At 35.8% G+C, this 10,938-nt stretch overlaps 1 protein-coding gene across 1 annotated transcript in view; it reads right to left on the minus strand.

Moving 5' to 3' along the window:
- The window catches only part of CDC73 (cell division cycle 73), a 108,846-nt gene that overhangs the window by 85,729 nt on the left and 12,179 nt on the right, over positions 1–10,938 (minus strand). The gene's annotated exons all lie outside the window — the stretch shown is intronic.

Consider the following 10,938-nt stretch of genomic DNA (forward strand, 5'->3'; position numbering starts at 1 on the left):
GAGGCAAAGCAGACAGGCAGAGAAAGTCCTCCTGGGCTTTCCCGCAAAGCTCTTGAGCAGAGCAGAACATGCTTCAACTGGTTGTTAATAGTCCACAAGCACGACCCCGTCACACTGAGGTGCAGTTCTTTTAATATTTGTTTTGAATTACGACTTCACTCCATTTGGCACCAAACAATTTCAGCAGTAGAGCCTTTCATTTTAAAACAGAGGAAGCGAGTACAGAAACCACATTCACAAATCCTTAACTTGAGTGATCCAGAGTAATTCTAGTAACTTCATGCAGTGTTTTGTCAGATAACCACCAAGTCACTGAGGCACAACTGAAGAAATTACACTGATCAAGGCTTTTAAAACACATTCCTCCTGGTAATATTAGTAGGACTGCTTTATTCTAAAAAAATAAAAAAAATAAAAAAAATAATGTATATGATAAACAAACTTTGGAGATGCACATGCTTATTACATTACCACTCAATAGGCATTTTAAGCTAGAGAGATATGTGTACACAATGTCTATCATTACTGACAATTTTCAGTAACAGTTTAATCAGTAAAAGAAATCTTTAATCAATTAAGGAAAATGGCTTTTTTACTGGTTATAGTATAAAGTATTCACAAAAAATTAGATTCTTCCAGAGTATTGTATACTGACACTGAAGTGGTGTTAATTAACACCACCGGCATTCCAAAACAAATGCATGAGTCACAAAACAAAGACTTCTGGGGTGAATTTTGCAGAAATCATTTAGAGAGAGCTGTAACACAAAGCTTCTCTAAGCTTATTTCACTTGACCTCAGTCAGCATGTTGTCAATCTGCTCCAAGCCAGAGGGGCAGGAACTGGAAGACCACCAGAAACCACTTATAAAGGCAAAGCCATTCCTCAAGCAAACCCAGTTCTTTTCACAAAGACTGAAAGAACTCACACAAAACTGTATTTGAAGTTCTTTTCAGTCACAAAAATCCTGGGGAAAAAAACCCCACAACCTTTAAAGAGCTCTGAGCCATGCACTTAATTATACAAGGATACTCAAAATCAGCTCTGTTCTTCAGAAAATAAGTCTAAACTACGCGCTTTTACTGGAAATTCAGAGATTTCTCCCAAACTGTGGACTGGGCAGCATATCAATCACAATTCTTGTCATTGCTGTGCTTTATCACATACTGTCTCTTGGAAACGACAAGCTACTCAGTCTTCTGAAATTCAGGAGGAGGAACTAATTAAATAACAAGAGGAGGAATTTTATAAGCGTGATCGTCTATGGAGAAGCCAAGTCGTCTTTCAGTCACAAGGAAGCTACGACCAGCTTTCACATCCATATTTCATTCATAAAACCTACAGTTAACATACTCTTGAAGTGAGCTTAAATTTCAAATTATGGCTTTTTCAAAGGCATTTTAGCATCTCAAATTTTAATAGCCTGAAATTACATGTCCTGGACCAAATTTTAAATTTTTTCAGGCAAAAAAAAAAACAACCAAAACCAAAACCCACAGGTTTTTCTCCCATCTGCTGAAAAGAAGTCGCTAATAAGCATGGAATTACAAAGTGTTCTTGCTGATGTCTTTTTTTCCACAGCACGAAAATGCAGGTCCCCCAAGGCCACAACTAATATCTGTTTGGAAGGGGAAAAACACAGCAGTGTTTTAACAAGCACTCGAACTAATATCATCATCTTGCTGTTCATTGACTTGGTCAGGGATGTGGGATTACATTACTGTGACAGAAAAATGATGGAGCAGGAAGTCCGCTGCAGGTACCAACTGATTTGCAAAGCCCTGCAGAGTTGCAAGACGACTAAGTTTTCATTGTTCATCCCTTCAGAGATCAGAATATGAATATCCCCTAGCTCCTGCCCTAGATTTAGTTATATTTAAAATACCACGTGCAACATTTTTATTACCAAAAACTTCTGATCTGGGGGACAGAGCAGAAGAAGAAGAAAAAAAAAAAGTATCTGTTTCTCTGCACTAAGTCTTAAAAAAAACAAAAACAGAACATGCTTTAAAAACAATGCTTAAGAAAATCCTTAGTATGTAAAAGGACATTTCCATCGATTCTTGTCACAAGCTGCCTAGAGCGCTGCTACTCCCATGAAAGCTCTCTCTGTTGATTCCAACCATGTCTACACCTAATAATAATACATCACATTGGGGAAACAAGGGGAAAAAGAAAAAAAACAAACACAAAAACCAGAAACGAAATGTTACAGCAACTACCAAATCAGGCTTTTGATATTGTCTTAAATAAAGCCCTACTGTAATAGATTTTTCTGCTCATCCTCACTCATGCCTCTAAAAAGAGGATTCATGCACTAGATGTAAAATGGAAGGGAAAACAATGGTAGCCAGAAGACAATCTATAACAGCAGCTATGGTCAGATAAACATAGGCAATCATCTTACAGAAAAAGAATCACATAGTTTTTTAGGAAAGCTTGCAACACTATGTAAACTCTCAAAATTTACTGGCATAGATGCTACATCCCCGGACAACATAGTGACTAACACAGACCAAGTCTATCAGTGGTGTTAATTTAACACCAGGCCATTTGAGGAGAAATACCAGAACAATTAAGATCAGCCTGCTCCACTGGGGAAGACTTAATGAAGTTACATCACTAACAAGACTTCTTCTGCAACAAAAATGCTTTCATTGAAATATCACAATTTATTTGCAATCTTCATTCTGCAATGTATCTTTAATTTCTATAACTAGCCATAACCCTACTGCTCATTAACAAAGACCTCTAGTCACAATAGCAGCTTTATCATGCCAGCAAAAAAAAAAAAAAAAAAAAGTAAAAAAATATTTTTTTCTAATAATGATCATCAAGGAGAAATACTGATTTCGACTTCATAGGAAACAATTCTTGAAGTAAAAAAAAGAGAAATATACTTCATCTCGATCATCTGAGCAAAAAATAGAAGATTAAATCTAACATATAAAACTAGAAGACGCATGCTGTTACACAGGACAGTTTATGAGGCATCAAAACTTTCCTATAGCTAAGTTGTAACTGATTTTTAATCAGCTTTTACGTGCTGGTATTTCATTGAAGAGAGAGAATAGCCTAGGAACAATCACCTAAACTCAAATAAACTCTTATTTGAACTGATAATAAGGATTTCTTGTTGGACCTGCATCCCAGGATGTGAGAAGGAAGAATCAAGCCCTACCGCACTTCCTGAGCTTGATATGCTCAGCCACACTACTAAGTCCTTTGCAGCCACTGACAGCTTGAAAGGCATGATGCAGTACCAGAAATGCAATATTCTCATTGAGCATTTTCAGCAATTCTAATGTACTGCATAACGTGAAAAATGTAAACAGTATTCAGGTGGTCTCATAGAAGTACAGCAGAAATTAAAAACAACGCTTGTATGGAACATGAACTGATGAACCGCGTACTTAAAAGAAAATATTTTGCACATTTAAATTTAAAGCACATATTTAAATCTGCAGTCCTTCATTCAAGGCATCGCTCTCCCATGCCTAAGAATCTGTATCTTCAACTTGTAAACTGTTCACCAACATTGATCTTCTCTCCTCCTTGCTCTTCTAATTTAAAGATAGTCCTAAAGCACTGCATTTTATATTGTGTGGTAGGTTGCCCTCAGAACCAAAGGTTGGACGTATGCAAGACTGTTGTTCGGCGACATGCAAATATATTAGTAGAACAGCTATGTGAACTATTGGTATTTTCTGCATTGTGCTTATTCGAACCATAAAAATTTCCATCACTTTTGACCCAGCATCTTTCCTCTCCTTACCAAGGACCCTCCAGATAAAGGCCACAGCTAGAAACATGATCTTGAATTATATAGTCGTGATGAAGTAAATACTCCTTTTTTGAATTACATATACATGCACTTCTCGCATTTTCCTTATTTGCTTTCGTTTGAATAACACATAAAATGCAGAAGATGCTCAACTGCACTGACAGGCGCTTTTGCAGAGAGCTCAGGGTACCTCTCAAACTACCCTCCATACACTTTTGACCTCTACATACCATACAACAGTAAGTCACACAAGCAGCATACTACCACACATACAATTTTTAAAAGAACCACCTAAATAAATAGGTCATCTTACTTGTGCTTTCAGGATAGCATAAGTTTAAGAAATTTGCAATAAAGTACTGGAATTTATATAGCTAACAAACTGAAGCACAGTGCATGACAATTTTTTTTAAACTGTCAGATTAGGGAACCTATAAAAAAAAAACCCTATTAATGAAAGTGAGCTTGTTACTAACTGCTGGGGAAAAACAATCAGACACTTCCTTCCACAAAAATTTACTCTGGGAATCAAATAAACATTTCTTTATGTTCCAGTCAAAAAGTTTTTTTAAGTATCACTGTCGTCTACTGCATTGAATTGAAAACATGTTTTCAGTAAAAAGTTCCACTCCTTGCTTGTTCTGTGTTATCTTCACTAATTTTTTTTAGCAAGAGTATTATATGAAAGGCAACTGAAACAATTTTAAATAGCACAAAGGCAAATTCAGAACTATGAAAGAACAGCAACACTATAATACCCTGAAGATACAGCACAGTGTAAAATCTGCTCAAAAATCCCCCTCATACATAATCCTGAGTTTATTTCTCCCATGAATGCAGCATATGGAAATATATTTTATAAAATAGTTCTGTAAGTAGTGCTTAAGAACGCTGAAGTTACTTTACAGCTGACCTAAATTTTCTTTCAGGAAACGTAATGCTTTATTCTACAGATTTTTCAGACAAATTTGAGGTAACTATTTACAAAACAAGGTTCATTATTACTCAATAAAAATACAATTTTTTTAATCTGGCCCATCTTTCCTTTAAATGCTGTATTCAAAACACCTGCACTAGTACCTAGCAGCAATACAGTCTCCTCAGTTTTAGTAAGTAAGCTAAGACAGGATAGAGTGGAATTTGGGAACTTAAGCTATCCCATGCCATTACACTTGTGCACAGCCATTCTAAAACCACACACTTGTTCCATTTGAAAGCACTAATGAGAATACTAGTTGCTATTAACTTGGCACAGCTTCGCTTTTTCAATTTTGCCATTAAATTCACCACTATTGTGAATTTCAGGAACACAGAACAATTCTGCCACCTAGAGCCCAAACATAAAGTTGCTTTTAGAATCAATTTATTTTAAAATACCCAAAATTTTACTCTCAGACCTTTTAGCTGTCAAAAATGACTAGAATACTATTAGTCTCGCTATAAAATCATTTTAATTTAAATATTTTCCAGTTACAAGATCATATAAAAGAATTTACTGGAAATGTGACTATAACTGTAGTATATTATTAATCCACTCACAAGTGACATCACTAGTAAGAACACTCAAAAGGTATCAGAACAAAAATAATAGGAGAATTGAAAGTTACTGAGAAAGTGATTTCTCACAGCATTTACTTCAAAAATGTTAATTACTGTTAAAAACATCAGCCCTATAAATAAAAGACATTAAATTAAAAAATAAAGTATGCAATTACTAACTTCAGTGGTAACATTTTTCAGGTGATAGTGCAAAAGTAAAAATATTGACCATCACAAAGCCGAGATTCATTCGGGGGAAAATGAGAAGTCCTGCTATTTAATACTTATGTACAGGAATACAGAAAACCACAAAGGAATACCGTTCTGAGATAGTTCAGGGCAAGACACTGCATTAGATAAATTTGCAATTGTGGGTTACATCCAAAGCAAATGCCACATACCAGGAAAATGCTAAACCCTCTAGCTAGGTCAGCTATAAATTCCACTCATCGGTTCTGGCCGTCTCCATCATTACACACACAAACATACCCCAGAAGCTGAGGGAGGGGGGGGGCGGCGGGGGGGGGAAAAAATAAATAAATAAAATAATAATAATCAAAATTATGGAATTTAATACATACAACTCACAGTCATGCTCTATAAAATGAAGTTACAGCTGACTCCATTCCCTTCTGTATTAACGTCCTTTTTGATGTATACTCAATACACTGGGCATCAACCACCTTTTTTTCCCCAAGGGAAAGTATAGATAACCAGCATATTACAACAGGACTGCAATAACTAAAGATAACAAATCTGGAAAATGATTAATGTTTTTTAAAAAAAAAAAGCCACACACCCTAACATAAGAAGTTGTTTATTTAAACAAAGTGCTTGTTATATAAAATAAGATTCCTGTGCTTTCAAAACAAAGCTTAAGAAAAATATGCACTGGATAGCCTCATCTAAGTCACATAGGAACAGAGAATATAAAAATACCAGGATTAAGGCAGAAAAACATTTTACTTGATTCAGACAAAGGACAGAGGACTATTTTTATATATATAAAAGCGCCATAATTTGGACTATTCTCTTATTTTTTTGGTAAATCTTAAAGAGGGAAAAGATTAACTACCCAGATTGTGAGAGGATCAAATTGGTCAGTCTGCAGAAGTGAAGCAACAGCAAGTAGTAAGTGAGACCTTTGCTTCAACATTCCAACCTAGACCTATCAAGCAATATGCACATAAAGAAACAATCTTATATTGACAAAAAGATACAATTTCACAATTCAAAGGTTACAAAAGAGGGACCAAGTTTCACAGATCTCTGATCACATACCAAGTTTTAACACTCTTAAGTAGTTTTTCTGTTATTAACAGATACCTGCATAAGGAGTCCACATCTGATCGTTCCTCTATTTTATACACAACTAATTCCATACGAAAAACATTTACCTCAAATTCAGATTTCTCATGTCCAACTTACATGGTTCTACTTCATTGCTTTTCCAAGGAATGTACCCAGGCATGCAATAACGTTAAGATGTCATACAGGTCGCTCTAGACTCCTCGTGCCTTGCAATGTCTTCAGAAGACTTAGACAAGACTCAAGGAAAACAGCAAAGAAGGTGTGTCAAAAGAGGCCAAGAAATCCCCCAAACCAGCAGCTGGACAAGTCCCATGCAGTTGTTGCGCACAGATGTATAAATGTGTGTCTGTGTATGGACTCACATACACGAAGCATGTACAGCCACCGTTCCAGATTCTTAGTCAAAGCGATTTAGAAAGGTTATGTGGTATAACCGTTAAGACTTCCCATATGTTCAATAGGATGGATTAAGTTATTTATCCTGTACATAGGGTTAGAGTTCACTTGAGAAAAGGTAATTCTAATATACTAGCAACAGCAAGAAAATATGACTGAAGAGTGCTACCCAAAGTTTAAAGTTTTAGCAATAATATCTCGCATATAGCTACAAAGAAAAGGATGAAATTTTTTTTTTTTAAAAAAAAAAAGCATCGGAAATGCTCAGAGCTCACTATTCCTACAAGAACATTGATTCATTTCAAACAATTAGAAATTCACAAGGCCAGTACTAGAGCACTTCCAAGATTCCAGTTTTAAGATTTTTTTTTACATAGAAGTAGACCATGTTCAACCCAGCCCACCCAATTACCATGCTGCTTATTTAAGAAATATTTCTGAGCACACCAGGATGTTAAAAAAAAATAAAATATAATAAAATCAAGTACATCAGCCATCACCAACAAAAATACGGCCTCCAACTATACCTGTGAATGCTGAATCTCCTGCTTAAGCTACTTTAATTTGTTCCTACAGGAAGAATTCAAGTGCCACAAGCACATTTATAGCAGAGACGGAATGAGGAGGGTTTTCCTTCAAAAAAAGATTGCTGAAGCCTGCTACAGGAGATTATAAAAATCAAAGAATTATTCAGGAAGGAAAGATAGAGGAAGGACATGAAAAGAAGTACCCCATTTCAGTTTAAACACAGTTTTTTCTCAGTGTTCAATGTTTTACAAAACAGCCAGACATTTATCTAAAAACACATACACAACAGAACTGAAATCTCTGCAAAGCAATAATTCAAAACTTAACACTGCAAACACTTAGGATGGTAAATATTTTATGCGTGGGTTCAAAACTTTACCTACCAGAGAAGATATCCAGTTCTATATACAATGGTTCTCTCAATAAAGAAGTTACAAAAGTAATATTTTGTTAGTATTCCCCCTTAAGATTTGCAGTTTTGACAGTGCCTATGTTAATCCTGACATATCTTCATCAGACAGTATTTTAGTTCAAATTGATTTAACATACATAAAAATCTGACAAATTTAACCTGTTCTCCAAAAGCAGTTTCCATAGTCAATGGTGTGACTACAATATCAGGAACTCATTTCACACCCTTCTTACATGACATCAGTAAATATCTGAAATTATTATGTCTGCTTTATACAAAAAAGGCCACCAAAAAAAAACAGTGAGACATTTCCAGCAGCAAGACACCTTGTCCAAATATCAATCTAGAGATTAAAGAATTTCCACTTTTTCTTCTTTAAGCCTCTCTCCCTACACATGTGCTGCTTCTCTCCTCCTGCACACCCAGCTGTATTGGGTCTGAAGATAGCAACTCCCTTACCCTGATTTTTCTGTGTCTTTGTGCAGATTAAGATGAGAACCAGACAGCATGAAGAGTGAGGACAAACAGAAGAATTTAATTTCTTAAAGCCTTCAACAATTGTGGCTGTTAAAAGAATGGTAGAGGAATTCAGAAGCAGCTCTAGCATCAAGTACTTTTATTGCTTTTGAAATCTGACTAAATTTGCAGTTGGTTAGACTGTTGGTTGACTCACCAAAACAGCAACGTTATGTTGCACGCCTTTAGCTAAACCTGAAATTAAATTGCTTTAAACAATATATCCTCTCAAGTAGTTCTAAAATTAAGCTACTATGAGAGGGAAAAAAAACCTTTAGACTAAACAGATGCAATTTGGCTCTGAAAAGTGATTACATAAAAATGTCGCATTATTCATAAAATCTAGAAGACTACACTACAGACTTGGGGAAGGCCAACAGATGTTTAAAACAGACATTGCAGAATGACTCATCCGCTAGCGATTAAATCAAACACTATTTCCAAAAGAAGGTAGAACTGCACAATAATCAGGCAGAAAACTATGGAAAAATACCTCAACAACAATTTCTAAGCTAAACATAAAAATAAGCAGACAAATGCAAATCCTAGAAGTCTTAAAAACAAGAGAGAACAGGTGAATGGGAACGTCTGATTTAACAACAGGAACCTCACAAAAATCAGTAAAAAGACAGCCAGGGATCAATGCAATGTCTGGTCAAAAGAGGGTAACAGAGGGGGTCGTACAGATAAAGGACCTGTGTGACGCATTACAGAAAGCTTAGAGTCAAATTCATAGAATTCCAAAGAATGATAGTGAATGAATCATAACCTGTCCCAATTCATTAGAGCATTAGGGGCTATATTGCCAATATAAATGGGACAATATAGAGACTTCCAAAGTAGAAATCAGTAATTATGAGAGACTGCAGTTACTTTGCAGGTTGGATAAGTGTCAAGAAGGGAAGTGATGCAGCGATTAATTCTTTAGCTATGATAAGTAATTACTTCTTGGAGCAACTGGCCAAAGGATTCACAAAAGGAAGAAGCACCTCTTAATTTAGTCCATACTACCTACTTTAGAGAGGTAGCTGCTGAAGAATATTGTACAACAGAAGCACCAATGCATTCAAATTCAACATTCTTGTAAACAAACAAACAAAAAACCAACCTACAGCAAGGAAAAAAAATCCACCACTATGATTTCAGCAAGGGGAGCTACATAACAATGAAGATGCTATCAACATAACAGAAAGTAGCATCTAAAAGGGCCGAATGCAATTATCATGAAAGATATTAAAAAAGAACACTACGTCACAGGAGACTTCAAAAAAAAAAAAAAAAATCTTGGAACAGTTCTATAAAGCAAAAAAGGCTTTTTGAAGTAAAAAGCAAACTTCAGAATCGGAAAACGTGTCCAAAAGGAGAAACAGCAAATACTCCATAAATATAGTTAAGATTATTGCCATCTACATAGAATTTTGAGAAGCATCTTGCTGGAGGAATCAGTACTTTTTTCAAACACATCAAAAACAGAGGAAACCTGCCAGAAAGCTGATAAGGACAATAGATGATTCTCTTTTCGCTGTGGTCTGATATTCGTAGTGTTTTACTTTTGCATCTTAAGCTATCTCTGCATCTTTGTTTACTACAGAGAACACTGGGAAAGTTCACACACGGGAGTTTTTCTCTGTGAAGAGAGCGAGCTTGAGGAGCTGCCTCAGACTGAAGGATTTTTGGGAAAGAAACAATAAAATTGACATTATGGGGTGCTCACTTGTTGTTACCATTCACCACAGGAGTTGTAAAGGAGTTCAGATATTAACAAGTCAGACACCATACAATATGTAAACTACTGCTGAAGTCAATTTTGGTTTAAACATTCTAGAAGGAATCAAGAGACTGCAGATAACTCTTTTTATTGTAATTTTTCACTATCTGCTTGGTATAGGTTTATCAGGCACATTAGCAATTCAAGTATCTTATAGAAAAGTCACAACAGCATTTGCAGAGGGGTATCATGCTTCCCTGATCAAAATTCTTTGAATGAACAGGCAAGTAGATAAGGAATGATCTGCCTGAGAGAACATATCCGAGTCTCCTAACAACTTTTGAGAAAGTCTTTTTAAAAAAAAAAAAAAATCAAAAAAATCAACCAAAAACCCCCTCCCAAGCAACCTACAAACAAACACAAACCCCTGAGCTGTTCTGGGATAAATCACAGCCCTGGATAATAAGTGATGTTTCCCCATCTACTTACTCTCACTCTTACTTGTACAAAAATATAAACATTAACATTCGATGATTTCTGTCCATGCTATCAAGAATGCTCCTGCAATCCTGCACGAAAAGAAATAAAGACTTGCTATTATGCCTATTATATTCATCGGGTCAATCAAAGTAACTGCATGCTGGAGTCCAAGAACAAACTTGATGTCTTGGTTCTTGTCTGTCTTCCCGTGTTGGGTTTTGCTTAAAATCACTGCCTCCTCTCACTATTATTACAAGGATACTA

Source organism: Charadrius vociferus, unplaced genomic scaffold (assembly GCF_000708025.1).
Source record: "Charadrius vociferus isolate BGI_N301 unplaced genomic scaffold, ASM70802v2 scaffold39, whole genome shotgun sequence".
Lineage (NCBI taxonomy): Eukaryota > Metazoa > Chordata > Aves > Charadriiformes > Charadriidae > Charadrius > Charadrius vociferus.